This window comes from Desmodus rotundus, chromosome 1, assembly GCF_022682495.2.
Source record: "Desmodus rotundus isolate HL8 chromosome 1, HLdesRot8A.1, whole genome shotgun sequence".
Lineage (NCBI taxonomy): Eukaryota > Metazoa > Chordata > Mammalia > Chiroptera > Phyllostomidae > Desmodus > Desmodus rotundus.
The window spans coordinates 44751851-44767668 of NC_071387.1; positions in this window are offsets into that span (position 1 = coordinate 44751851).

Here is a 15818-nt window from a genome sequence, read left to right on the forward strand (position 1 = left end):
GAGTTCCTAGCACACAGAGTCACATTTAAAGATGTATGAAATCTAACTTTTCCTCCTACTTTAATTAGTACATCTATCTTTACTTCAGTAACTTTCTGTGGGCTTTATCTCATACTATTGTCTCTATTAAAAATTAATAAGGCTTGCCTTTATTACCTATAAAGAATATACGTTTTGTTTTGGGGGGAAATGGTGATGTATTGGAAGTAAATAGATAAGACCACATTGTTAGGAATTGGAGACCAGTCCCCGTGGTTTCGTATCTGTAGCAGTCTAAGGGGAAGCAGAAACGCTGGATTAGCTGCTGATAAGCACGAGATAGCACGCTATGAGGGAGAGTCCTCTGTGTTTTACAATATTTCCCTCCTCCACCACATGTAGGCACACCCAAATGAGCACCTGCGAGTGTGTTTGGGAAACCACTTCTGTCCCAAGGACTCCTGATAAGATGGAGAGATTTTCAAAGTGATGTTTTGTGGGCTACAAAGTACTGAATTAAGAAATGCTATTTCAGAGCAACAGGCTATAGAAAATCATTCTGACAAATATGTGGCTTTTCAAAACAAAAGGTAGGAAACAATTTGTTTATTTTTAGGAATATATAACATACACACATGTATGCATACACACACATACACACATTTAGGAGCGTATTTTATATATATGTGTATATATATATATATACACACACACACACACATATATATATATATATATATATATATGAGTGATACACTCTATATATTACATTCCTAAAAATAATTGGTTCAATTTTCTTACAGTTGTACCATGGCTAAAAAATGAAAATAAATTTGATTTTATAGACTCAGATCTGCATATCAACATCCACCACTATTCTAAAAATAGGCCCTTTTCTTCTGGTGGAACACACAGTTGAAAAGGTAGCATTTAAACTATTTGTTATATCAGCATACGAGTGTTGTCTGAAAAATCAAGCTTGAACTTTTGACCATTTTCTAAATAAATTATGACTATTTTACTTTTTTACCCAATGATATACATAGTATATGCTCTATGTAGAGAAATGCAAAAAGTACACAAAAGAAAAAAAAAATCAGAGTCATTACTCAAAGATAACAATTTTGATATATATTTTCAATAGAGAAAATAATATTTTAGTGAAAATACGGCCAAAATATTTCATGCATTTGTTACCATTTGTGCTGAAGGAAAAAAAATAATGGGGCTGGGTCTGTAAATAGAAAACAGCCATTAGTAAATCAATTAATGTCTAGTATCCTATTTGTTGTTTTACTATGAAGAATTATTATTGGCTTAACTTAGAATCTGAGCTGTGATGAGAAATTTACTGAGATTTTGAGAGTGTTGCTATGCTTGTTTGTGAAACTGTTAGGTAGCAGCTAAGAACAAATGGCCAGAGGGCAAATAAAGGCAGGGCCCTGGTCATTACAATCTAACAAAGAACTTCAAACAGAGGCTAGAAGCAAAAGGAAAACGTGTCTCACCAATTAACTCATCAGTCTTATCAAACCTGAGCTTGGTTCAATGAGATTGCCAGGTGTCCTGAGCATTGCAAGCAAAATAGCACAGGGGGAGGGGAGGGTGCTTGAGACTGTCCTGAGAAAAGGGGCTTCTGTAGCAGTCTCACTAGGATGGCCAGGTGCTCTGAACATCACCAGCAGGAATAGCACAGGAGGAAGGGAGGGTGGTCCTTGAGATTCTACGCTGGGAAAGGGAGCCTCTGTAGCAATTCCACTAACTAAGACAAAGAGCCTTTACTCACTGAGAAAGACAGCCTTTATAGCTGCACATTATTCCCTGGATTTAGAAAGGGGAGGAGGGGGAACCTAGAAGCTGACTAAGGTATATAATCCCTGAACCCCAATAGCTGGCATACTTAGATTAGCTAAGTACCTACTTGTAGCCTCAGCTCAAGGGTGTAGAACAAACTTACTAACACACTTGCAACTTTTTTCCCTCTGTATGTGGGACATTTAGACTTGCTGGGTGCTTGCTTGCAGTTCCATGCTTGTATGTGTTTCATAAACAAACTTGTTTTATTTCTACTATACATTTGTCTCTTGCTTGAGTAATTCTCTTGCGAGTGAGACAAGAACTGAGGCAGGGGTGGAGCCTCTTGATTCGAGTCTCCTTCTCCCCATCTATAACAAAATTACACTGGCCCATCGAATTCAAGTAGAGAATCCTTACCAGTAGGAAAAAGTAATTTGAGAGGACTGGATAAAACTATAACAATAATCAAAGGATAGGTAATCACTGCATTTTCAATTTTCAGAGAAAGAGCATACAGCTTCTCCTGCTCAATTTTACAAGGGGTAATGAGAATCAGAATACAATGTAGGGAAAACAAAACAAAAGTCACAAAAGAGGGAACATGTAAGAATTGGAGTCAGATTATCCGGTGTTTGGGATAGGGGCAGAATCGATAAATGGGAAATAAGGTCAAGAGCATATGAGGTCAAAACAACTTCTTCCTCATCAGTGTCTGAAAAACAAACAAACAAACAACCCCACCCCCAGACATTTCAGCCCCAAACGGAAAAGCCTGTGGAGCCTGAAAAATTGAGTTTCTCTTTGAATGTCTCCTGCCCAACTGGACCCTCATTCAAGGGTTTAATCCGCTTGTGCCTTACAAAGTTTTCATGTTTTCTAACAGCTCCCTGCTACTCAGCAGTCACTCTTCAACACAGTGCAGTGACCTACCTCATCGTTCATCTCTACATATAAATAGACCCGTTTTAGAGGGTAACTATTTATTTTTGTCTATTCCACCTTTCTTCTTTCATCACTGTGCATAGCAAAGGTAAATCTAAACACTTCCAGGCTAACATGGGCCAAGTATATTATTGTATTATGTTAAATCAAGAAGACACAGATTTGTTTTAAAAGCAGGTATGATACAAGAAGATGATAGCTATAATTAAGATTCCAGGGATGAGGCATTGGTTTTGATTTGGTTTTGGAGAAAAGAGAATATGCAAACATTCAGGAAATTAATGAAGTGATTTAAAGAATTTCAAATCATTTTTGAGAGTTTATTTCTTCTTAAAAGGATCAATTTCTGAGTTGTTTTTTTTCTTTTTTGGTAGAGCAGTGTATCATTGTTTTCTTAGTATTCAGTGGGATATACCATCTGAGTAACAAAAATTGGAAATGATTTTTTGTCACCGCATTACACAATCCTCACCTGGACTACTGAGAACTGAGGAAGAGCACTTTCCTCTGTGATGCTTTCCTAATACCACGGGTTGGCAAAGTACAGCCCGTAGGCCTTCTCCCAGTTTGGGGAAGTAAAATTTTATTTTAATACAGCCACACCCATTCATTTCTGTGTTGTCTACAGATGCTTTTATGTAACAAGGTCAGAGTGGAACAGCTGTGACAGAGACCAAAAGGCCTGCAAGTGTAACATATTTACTCTGTAATTCATTTCGGAAAAGGTTTCCTGACCTCTGTTCTAGACCAGCAGCATCCAGGAGAACTTTCTGGGGTGGCGGAAATGTTCTGTATGTGAGCTGTCCAATATAGTAGCCACTAGCACAGGTAGCCGTTTACATTTAATTCTGAATTAATTTAAATTAAAAATTCAGTTTCTCAGTCATTGGCTGCTAGTATAATTAAGAATCCATATTTAAAATGTAATTTAATTTAAAATTAAATCTAAGTAGCTGCATGTGGTTAGTCACTACCATACTGCTCAGCACAATTTTAGACATAGGTAAATTACTTACCAGAATTAGTTATTAACAGGGCCTTGTGGTGTTTTAAAACTGGAGTCATCCTTTGTATATTTATTAGTAATCAGATGAACATAATAGATTCTGTTACAGTTATCTCCTTTCTCTTTACTATCATCCCTGGAATGGAAATATTCTGGCTAGGTAAAAGTGAATTTTTCCCATGTTTGTGACTTTTGGTTTAGCTGACCAAGAACCCACGTATCTTATGAGAAGGCTCCAAGTAAAATCAGCTTGTACTAACTCTCACTTTGACGCTGAGGCAACCTTTCATACTGTAAGCATTTGAGTACATATTAAGAGATGTAAAACTTTCTGTAAACTTAATTTTATAAGTGTTGATATGAAGTATTTTCACTTTTGTTCAGTTTTAAGTACTTACAATTTTTTATTATAATTTTTCCTTTGACGTTGGATTTGTTTAGAAGCATGTTTTAGACATTTCCAAATATATTGTGTTTTCCAAGCTATCTTTTTATTTTTGATTAAGTGCACTTAATTGCTTTCTTGTCGGACCTAATTTGACTAATCTCAAGCTCCTGGCATTTGCTGCAGACAGCTCTGAGTCCTAGTATATGTTTAATTTTTGCAAATATATTATATGTACTAGAAAAGAATGTTTATTCTCCAATTGATAAGTATGAGGTAATTATCTGTATGTTACATTCTGTGGTTTAAATCATATCATTTCATTATGGGATTTTTTTTTACTTGATCTGTGGTTTACTTAGAGATAGATGTTTAAAACTTTCACAAGAACTATACCTTTAGCCAATTTATCTTTGTAGTTAAAATATTCATTACATATTTTGAATTTAGGTGATTAAATAATTACAACCTTGTAATTGCCACATTTTTCTAATTAATTTCAACCTTTATCTTCATTCATTGCTTTTTAATCTTTAATATTGGGTTTATTAAGTTATTCAATTGTGTTATTCTCTGGTGACATTAATAGAACTGTGGTAGCTTTCTTTTGGGTAGGTAATATTCTCTGTATCTTCTTCAATCCTTTGAACTTCAAGTTTTTCTCTTGTTATATTTAAGTATCGATAACACATAAGATTTTTTTTAATTCCAGTCTGAAAATTTGTTTTTAACAAGAATATTTAGTCCACTTATATTTATTATGAATGATAATTGGGTTGATTTCTCCTATCTTATTACATCTTTTCAACTAATCAAGTTTTCCTTTTAAATATCTTCCTTTACCAAGTCTCTTTACTAATTTTTTATTCTTTTTGTCATTCTATTTTTTCCTTATTTGTTTGGAAGGAAATAAGTATATGCCATTAATTTACAGTTTGGCTATTTTTTAAATATATATGGTCAAATAAACAAAAACTAACATTAAACATGTCATTACCCTTTTCTTGACAAACTAATGATGTTAGACTATTTTAAAATCCATCAGCCATCTCATATTAAATACTATTATATGTTATTATTTAAAGTATATTCCAAGTAAACTTTGTCCTGTTTTTTATCCCCTAGTATATATTAAATATTATTCTTACTATTTTTTGCTACAGTCAATGTTTGTTTAGATTCCCCATATTAAGCAAAGTCTTTTCTCAGTTTTCTTTTCTATCAGGCATCATATTTCTGGCCTGAAGTATACTCTTTAGTTCTTATTTTGTTCTTACCTAATTATTACTTTGTTGTGTACAGAATTCTATATTCACTAATATTTTATCTAGGCATATGAAAACTATTATTCCATTGTCTTCTTGTTGTAATTATTATTACTAAGAAGTCTGCCATCTGTCAGACTACCATTCCTTTATAGTTCACCTCTCATTTCTCTTTGACAGGTTTGAAGAGGGTTTTTTTTGGTGATTCATAATGTGTTTTCTTGGATATCCTCGATCCAAGGATTTTTTTCTTTAAAGTTTTTTTTAAAAACTGAGCTTCTTTCTTTGAAAAGAGCCTCTTCCATATTCTTTCTCCTTTTTTTCTCTTTGAATTTCACTTAAACATCTGATATATCCTTTTTTTCTTTCAACATCTTCATCTCTTAAATTCCCTTTCCCATCTATCCCATCTCTTTGTGTTGTATGCAGAGCAGATTCTTAGACTCTCTTCCAGTGAACTGATTCTTACATTAGCTGAGTCTAATTACCTGTTTAACTCAAGAATCAATACACTTTTTCTTGAAGTTGTAAACCTTCCAGGTTTCTGGGTCACGTGGTCTCTGTTGCAACCATTCCGCTCTGCTCTTGTAGCAGGAGAGAAGCTGGAGGTGATACAAGACAAATGGGCCTGATTGTGTTCCAGTAAAGTTTATTTACAAAAAACAGGCAGCTGGCCACTGGGCCGGAGTTTGCTGACCCTTATTTAATCTATCTATTGAGTTCTAAAATTTATTTTCCAATTTTAGAAGTACCATTTGCTTTTTTTCCCAAATCTGCTATTATATTTCTTATAGTCTTTTATAATGTACGTATTTTAAATCATATGTTTAATATTTTGGGAGTGGTGGGGGGAAAATGGAGACAACTGTACTTGAACAAAAATAAAAAAAGTTTAAAAATAATAAAATAGAACATGGGCAAAAATATTTTAATCATATTAAATATAATTATTTTATATATTATTTTCTGACACTTCTAATACCTGAATTTCTTGCCATATTCTTTCTTACTGCTTATAGTTTCTACTGACTTACACTCATGGTCCCTTGCTCACTTGTGCGCTTTGTGATCTTCCCTGTTACTCATTTTCCTCCTAAAATGTAAGGAGGACTGGAATCAAGTTATGTAATCCCAGAGAAGATTCAGATTTTCTTTTTCTACATTCTCGAGACTACCAATCAGAAAACACTTTACGTGTCTCTTTAGAAGTTGACTTTACCACACACAGGTACTGTTAATTCAGACTGAACACGAGTTATTTGTGGTCACCAAATTACAAGACATGATACTCTTTTCACATACATGACAAGCCTCCTGTGGTGGCCACGAAATGTCCTACTCATATGTCCTGCTGCAGGAAGCGTAGTTGACTAATGGCCCCTCTTGCCATTCTTTGGAATCCACAACTGTGTTTGCACTGAGGACACATTTCCCACACACTGCTCCCCACCTGTGTCTGAGCACAGTGAGAATGCTAATGCAGGCCTATTTCTGCATGGTACATGGGACCCCTTTCACTGGGGACACTATGCTCTTGGATTCTACATTGGCCTGGCTAAAACTTCTAGGTTGCCTTGGACTGTGTTGTACTCCAAGCCTCTTCCTACCTAATTCTCATGCCTTGTATCTCCTGCGTCTGTGTTAGATCTGTGTCATCCTGGAAGTTCTCTTTGCCTTCCCTGGCTTCGGCCACTTTATCCCTCAGAGGTGCTACTTCTTTTAAAACTCATGAACATGTGATCCTGTCTTGGCATCTACTTGTCAGTGGACTCAGACCAACATGTTTTTTTCTTGTACAAATAAGATTATTTTGTGAGCATGTGTGTGTTTGTGTGTGTATGTGTGTGTAACAGCTATATTTGGTTTACACTTAGTTTTTCCCCATTATTTTGCAACTTTAAGTAAAGCTTTACCAAGAGTAATATTATGATTTTAATATTGGCTTACAGTTATTAACTTGTCTAGGGACAAGATAGTGTTAAATCCTGCGATTTTCAAAAAATGACATTAATCTAACAACTCAGTATAGACAAAACAGGAATAATGTAAACACCAAAGAATAGCTGTATCTCAGACATTTGTCAGGAAACAGACCTAACTGATCTTAATACTGACCAAAGCTAGTTGATTGCCCAATGATATAAAGTCTAATCATTCCTCTACAAGCATTAGAAGGTGGATTATACTGAACTGCAACACTAGCCATCTGCCTCATATGTAGACCTCATTGTTTATTTTTCTCTGTCAAACATCATCACATCCCATTCCACCACTTTAATTACTCTTTTTTCCCCTGAATTGCGTTTTGGCACATATTGAGGAATCTTTTTAAAAACTGTCATGTAGAATGTGTCCTTGTATCTAAGGAATATATGCTGTTAAGAATGTTCTTAAATTGACAACAGTATAAAATGTGACCCAAAGGAGAATTTTTTTCTCTTTTTCCAATTTTAGAATTAGTGTTTCCTTAAGAAACCAATTTGTTATATTTGATGCTTACACTGAGTTGGGGAACTGATCATACTTCCAGTTTTGTATTGACTGCTGAAATTTGAGGCTTACCTGTAACTTTGTGTATTAATCTTCTGGCTTCATTTTGTCATTTTACTTTACTTTTCTAATATTTCCCATATATATGTGTATATGTATGTATCTATATATATGTTACTTATATCTATATAAATAATATAGAGTATGTCTCCAGCACAATTTGTTTATCCATTCATCTGTTAATGGACCTTTTTTTTTACCCTAATACTATAGTTATTCATTTATTTTACAGTTTTGCTTGGTAAATTTTCTGCTCTAAAGCCTGTCATTTTTTTTTCAGTTGATATTATTTCAAAATATTTATCTGTATGGTTCTATAGACTTCATAGTTATTACCTTTATGGTTGGCTTATATTCCTTCAAACGGGCACCGTATATTTACTTCTACTGTGTATAATAATGTGACAGGATCAAAAATAGTGACCGTAAATATCCAAAAGCTTTCCTTCATTTATTTTTTTTTACCTTCCTTATATCATTTTGCTTGATGACTTCTGAATCGTCCTGCAGTGATCAGAGTGTATGGGGGAGAGGTACCTGGGACAGGTGAGAGAGAAGTAGAATTAGAAAGAGAAAGAGGAAGGAAAGTAAAACAGAATTGTCCAAGGCTAGAGTTTTATCAAGGGAGACAGAGGCAGAAAGGACTGGGGGTAGCTGGTTGTGACATGCAGTTTGGGAAGAGAAATAAATAAAATAGTTAGGATGTGTTTTGTTTGTTGTGTAGGGTAATCCAGACTTTGACACATCTTAGGAATACATCGAGACACCATATATATGATTTAGCAAAGCCTTTGTAATACAAGATGAGTTTTATTAGGAAATACAAATAGCACATCTAAATACAGCTGTATTTGGTTTGCATTTAATTTTTCATCTATTATTTTGCCAATTTAAGTAAAGCTTTAACAAAAGTAATTATTATGTTTTAATATTCTTATTTGTGCCTAAGGTAACAAAGTTGAAAAACACTATATTTAAGTTGAATATAAAGAAGTTTGACAGAGTTATTATATTACCTGAAACAGAAATTGGACATGACCTCATCAAGAACAGGAGATACATTCCATAGGGGTAAAATCAGTATATTTAGAAATAGGAACAACCAAAAGAATCACCGAATAAAAGGTAGAGATACCGTTCAGACAAATGTACCATGAAAAATTTCTGACATGCAAGTAAAAGTCAATATGATTTTTAAAAGAATAGCAAATATTATGACATAGCTAATTTATATGTAACATTTTTATAGTCTCAAAGTTTTGAAATATGCCACTAAAAAGGAAGAAATAATGAGGGGAAAAGGAAAAAAATAGTGATCATTTGAAATACAGCTATCCGAGAACCAGAAAGTTTAAAGAATTTTTGGTGTTTATAATTATGGCTCCTTTAACTGGTGAGAAATATTTTCCGAGATTTCTAATCCATGCAAGGGCCAATGTAGACAAACATGGTTAAATATTAGCAAGATAAATTGAGGTTCAGACGAGGAATCTATTTTTGGTCATAGGTGCCCTTGGGATGAAAATTAGCCTGAAAACAGATCACAGGCTCCTGATGCCTGGGATGTTTTAAATGTATGGCACCATAGCTTCCTTGGATTGATAAAGGGCTGCCTGCCAGCAGTGAGGCCCATAGAAGATGATCTTCAGAGGGCCTTGCTAGCTGTAGAACTCTGCAACTCATTTCAGTGATCAGTTTAAAATGAAATAATATTTATATGAATTCTGATTGTGCAATCAGCATCAGGCTCAGGACAAGCATTTTTGCAATCTGTGAAAATGGAGCCAATCAATATTCTGAGCACTTCCTCTTCTCCAGTTTTCTAGGGAATAGTATCGGTACAACTGTGCCTCGATCCTTCTTTTACAGTGGAATGAAATAAGCTAGAAATATAAAATGTATATCCAAATGTAGAGATTTTATAGCATCTTCATTTGAAATCCTAGCCACAGTGGTTAAAAACTCATCTAGTACTGACCTAACCTAACCTCAATTAGCAGGAAGGTGGTTATTAAGCTATTAACAATGTAACAGTGACTAACAAACTGGAGAGATTTTGGTTATAAAAGTTTACTTTTTATTGCATATACTGCTGTAATCATTCACCGTTTAAAAGAAGAAGTCATGTTTTTAATAAATAAACGTAAAATAAAAATAAAGGCAGGCATTTAATAATATTAAGTGACATCTAATAGTGTTTTCTATACTTACCTGACTAGAAGTATATAATTCTTTGTTGGCATCTATTCTTTATTTTTAAAAGATATTAATATGCATATTTTTATTACAGGTATGATAAAATGATCAAAGCTATTTAACCATAAAAAACTTTTTTCTAATTTTTTTATTTTTAATTTTATTTTATTCTTGATTATTCTATCATGGCAGTGCTAATTTTCCCCCTTTGCTCTCCTCTGCTCCACTCTATTCCCCTCTCCCACAGTCCGTCCCCCTCCTGTTGTCCACGTCCATGGGTCATGCATACGTGTTCTTTGACTACTTCCTTCCCCTTCTTTCCACACTTTCCCCACACCCCCTTTCTTACTCTGTAAATAAAGACCATGTTTCTATGCATCTTTAGTATAGCTGTTTACATAGAAGAGTTGACTATTAAATGTTTGATAAATAAAAACAAAATTGGTTTCATTAAATGTGTACTTGCCAAATTATCATAGAACACAATCGCACCTAAAACAAATACTTGCTCCAACAGTTGGTAGTTGCAAACAATCATATTTCTTTCTGTTTTTATGGCTCCAGTCAATTAACAATGTTCTTTTTTTTTTTAAAGATTGAACTTCAACACTCATTATACAGAGCTTTGCACAATACTTTTTCAATTTAAAGGCCTCCACAACCTTTTAGCAATCCCGAGATGCCTGGTTAGCCAAGGTATAACAGTAAATTTTGGATTAATACCAGAATTTAAAAGCTAAACTAAGCATGGACCAGTGTGTCTCACAAAGTAGTGACACCCTTTTGTGATTCAGTTTTGCAACTGATGGGGAGTGACTATTGCAGATAATGTTTCTGCATTTAAACCCATAAGAATTATTGTGAAAGCAAGTGGAACTCATGAGAGTCCAGGGGGTTAGAATGAAGGAACCCTTGCAGTGAAAGGAATCAAGGATTGTCTTTAGAACCCATGCTACCTGAGCAACCAGGTCAAAAAAGCTCCCTCTAATGAAGATCCATCCATTACCATGACATGCAAGCTCTAGCTGTAGATCACTTTCATGGTCTCCAAAGAAGCTGAGCAGTTATCAGTAACATTCAAAAATCCACTGGAAAGTCATTCATTTCACTTTATGGTCCTAATTAGCCATTTGTATAGTTCTATAATTAAATATGTTCCTTTCTCATCAAGTTTTTCACTTTAGTAATGATACCACTGTGCCACAAACAGGCCCCATGCTGCTGGGTTTGGGACTTATTCATAGCATTTAATTGGTCACCCAGTGGTTAGCCAATAACCCCTTCTATGGGAAGCAACACTCTGAATGCTGTTAATGGGCTGGAGGCACAGTGATTGCCTCCTGGTACCCAGCAGTACTGGGAATAAAGCAATTTCCTCCACTGTGTTGTGTGCCCAATAGCTAATCCTCTCCACTCCTGAAATGCACACTATTTGGTTATAAGTATTTGTGCTGGCTTACTTACCGCTGGGTTGTTAATAGGCAGTGATTCTTCAATGCTCCTTCAGCGAAGTTACAGTCTGCTTGCTGACTGCTAATTAAAACAAGTTTGCTCTCTAAGACTGCAACTAAAAGGTAGCAAGGTCATCTTATTTAATGCAGTAACCTTTTATTTAACAATGTTGATACACTCCTCATATGGGCGCATTTTGTAAACTGGCAAGTCTGTTATTGATTGCTTCAAAGGAACAAAAAATGGAGCCACTGACTAGCCGGCTTTCCTTTGAAGTGAAATTGCTAGACCTCCCCAGTCCAGGCCTCTGTTATCCAGTTGAAACACAAGGCTTGCTGCAGGATGCTAAGATGTTTGGGCTTCTGAAAACAAAAAGAAAAATGTCAAGTATACTAACCATAAATATTGAAGCCATTAAAGTAATACGGGGTTTTGTTTCCCATGTGTTTTTTTTAATTGCAGTTTGATGTATGAAAGGGCATTACAAAGTCTCCAACTTAGAAATGAAACAAGCAGTAGATGGCACTTCCTAACCGCCTGCTTGGTGTAAATACACATAATGAAGTCTTAGAAATGGAGTTCGGGAAATAAAAGAAAATAAAAATTGGGGAGACTTGTAACAAGAGAGAGAAGATCATATTTTTGTTTGTATAGTGCCCAGATATTTTTAGGTTACATCACATAGAGATCTGGGGAAAAATTCTAATTAGCAAAATTTTGATATGTGCTTCTTAGCATTCCTGAGATTTATTTCCAGTGATGACAAAGAAAACAATGCAATATACTCTTAACAACAATCTGGTGCTTCTTCCTGCCTTAGGCACCTTTTACAGAGCCAGGAGCGTCAGAGTGAATTATTCAGGGCTCGTAAATTTATTCTGCTTCAAAGTTAAATATTATTACTTTAGAAAATATAGTTCTGTCTCTCAACCATAAAAAATTAGAAACAGTTTTTAAAATTCTCCACTCACAACCAAAAAGAGAAAAGGCATTTTAAAGACAAAATATTGAAACTGTGGAATAAAGCAATATTGTATCCTGGGGCAAGGTGACGTCACAAGCAATTTGTCTCTGTGTAAAGCAAAATACATTTTAGAGGATTTTAATATCAAGAATTTAAATGCCATCTGGGAGTTGGAGTGTCTGCATTATATACATTGTAAAATGTATCTATATGTTGCCATAATTTGCAGATACAAGTGCACATAGTCGACAAGTAAAAAATTCACTTTAAAAATTCTCTTCATGTGTACAGTAAAATAATACTATTTTCCTATCGCTTCTGTAATAATACCTAAACTACTTGGATATACATTTAAGTTGTATAATAAATCATTTTAAACCAAAGTGTTATAAATATAGTCTAAAGCTAACAGGCAATAAATTATCTTTAAAAATCTTGTTTGATGATACTTTCTCAGACCATTCATTGTTACAGTAGAAACGACATATAACTAGTTGAGATTCAATGAATGTATATGCATACACAGCACATGCACACACACAACCTTCATTGTAAGGTTGGTGAGTCATTGACAGTGAGAAAATGACAACAAAATACTTCTAATTTGGAAATCTCTTTCTGCCTTTAGCAAGTCACCTGGCTTTAGGTATACTGTTTTCTCTCTTTGGTCTTTGCTCATCTGGGAAGTAGTAGCAGATCTATTTTATACATATATATATGTATATATATATGTATATATATATATGACTATTTATTATATCTTAAAATATTTCTGGAAAGATTATTCACCTATATTCACACATACATTCTTACGTTATATGCATATACTATATTTTACATGTACACGGGCTCCAACATATTAAATTTATGATAAACACAGTTCTGAAAGTATTCTTTACCTAGCATTTTGGGCCACCAGAGCACTGAACGCGAAAAGTGGGACAGAGTCTAGTGTGGAGAATGAGAGTAGAAACTCCACAGTCAGGCTCCCTGATCTGTTACCGCAGCCTACGTGACGTGGGGCCGTTGACGGAACCCGTGTATGCCATGGACCCTTCGCTGTGCAACACAGTAATGGTAGTATACACCTCATAGAGTTATTGGACTAAATGAGATAATGCATAAAGGGCTTGTGAGAGGGTCTGGAACATTATAAAGACTCATCTATCATCTATCTATAGATGATATATAAAAATATCATCTCTATAAAAATATTTCTCTTTGTCATTATATGCAAAATATCATTGAACTATTGCTACAATTCTTGATATATTCATTCATCTATTGAAAAAGTATATATACATCTATATAATATATAATTATATATGTATTTTTTGGTATCATTGGTATATATAATAGCATCAGACGCATTGGTGTTTATTAGCAAAACAAATGTAGTAAGAACTGTTTTGTCCTCATGGGCTTCAAAATCTTTTGAGGCCTTATAATTAGAGTGTATGAGCAAGCAAACAGGTTGTTACTGCACATGGGAACAGTGCCGTAAGGATAGGGAAAGGAATTGGAGGCTGCGATTTAGAATAATACAAGGAACTACCTGCTGTAGTCAGGAAAGATTCTGAGATATAAGTGGTGATAAGCCAGCCACTGACAAAGAGCAGAGAGAATATTGAAGAAAAAATGTCTTGTGTTTAATCAAGTGAGCTAGAAAGCAATACAGTGGTTGTGAGAGAATAGAATATTATGAAACAAAAAAATCTGGAGGATTTATAGATTCAAAAATTAGTACTACCTAGAATGTGGGCATGGGTGTACATAACTGTGGTGAACAAAAATGTAATTGAACAGAAAGATTGTAAGAATTAAAGAGGAAAAGGAAAAGGTAGCTTATTCACACAAATGTTGAAATCACTGAGTATGACAGATGTATAGTCATAGGGAGAGCCTGAGGTAAGGTTTTTGTTGAATGAGAAGCAATCAAATGATTGGGAGGAGGTCAGAATGCAGTAGTAACTAGGACAGAGAGGTATAGGTAGATACTGTGGCCATTGGAAGAACAGTGGGTTTTTGCAGCAGGAGTGGGGAGAAATGATCTGGGTGCCAGACCAGATGGGCATGGGAGCAAAGCGTAGGATATTGTAAAGAGTAGAATCAGCTTCAGCAGGATATGGGCTGTTACTTCCAGCACACAGGCAAAGAATGGGAGAGGGAACCCAGAATGATGCACATGTAAGAGGAAGAAAAATTCTAAGAAGAAAGGGACATCTTAGATCTAAGAACAAAGCACATCTTAGATAATCTGAGCCTGGATTCAATGATAGGAAGGAGCCATTTGAAGTTCAAGGCAGATGCAGCAAATGGGAACTAGATTAAGGAAGAGAAGAAGAATGAAGAAGGAAAGAAGAGGGGAATGGAAAAGCAGGAGGAGGAAAGAAAACGAGGGCCACTACAATGGGATTGGATAAAAGAGAGGAATAAGAGAAGAACTAGGAGAATAATCAAGAAAAGATGTTTTTTTTTTAATTCTTGAATATCTCATGACAACTGTAGGAAGACAAAAGAAAGGCAAACAATTTAAGAACAGGATTATTTGTAAGAAGAACATTTAATTTTCTTTCACAGGGATGAACAATTGCCCGAGACAACATTGTGTTGTAGGGTTCCTGAGTCAGGAGGAGAGACAAGTCAAAGGGATATATTACAGTATATTAAAATATTAAGAGCGAGGGGTCCCTAGCTGAGTTTCAGGTCAGCAGAAAGACTGGCTTTATTTGGTGATTGCATAAGAGATAACAAACCAAAACTGCTTGAAGTACTTGGAGATAATTCTACTTTACAGGCTAAATGGTCTGTGAATTTTATACAGGAATGGTCTGGTTACTAAAGATGCTTCTGTGAGTTTACAGTACCAGGAACAAACATATTGGGCTTTAAATGAGTCTAATAAGCTGGAGAGACACCTGAAACAAGAGGAAGTGAACTTACATTACTGCCAGAACTTTTCCGGTTATGGTCAGAAGAGGTTATGAGAGGTGTCTGGGAACAAGATATTCCATTAGAAGATTTAAGAAATAATGTGCGTATAATGTGTCACCAAGAGCAGTGTTCTGCATGTGAAGAAATAAGATTAAACATAACAAATTATGTTATGGTATCTCACTTTTTAAGGAATCTATTCTATAAAGAACTGAAATACTCATTTATTTCCTGAGTATGTTACACATTCATAAGCACTCAACAAATCTTTGTCTAATTTTGTATTTATTCATTTATTCACAATTTTAAATTTATGTTTTTAATGCTTCCTGGTGGATTCAGTTGCCC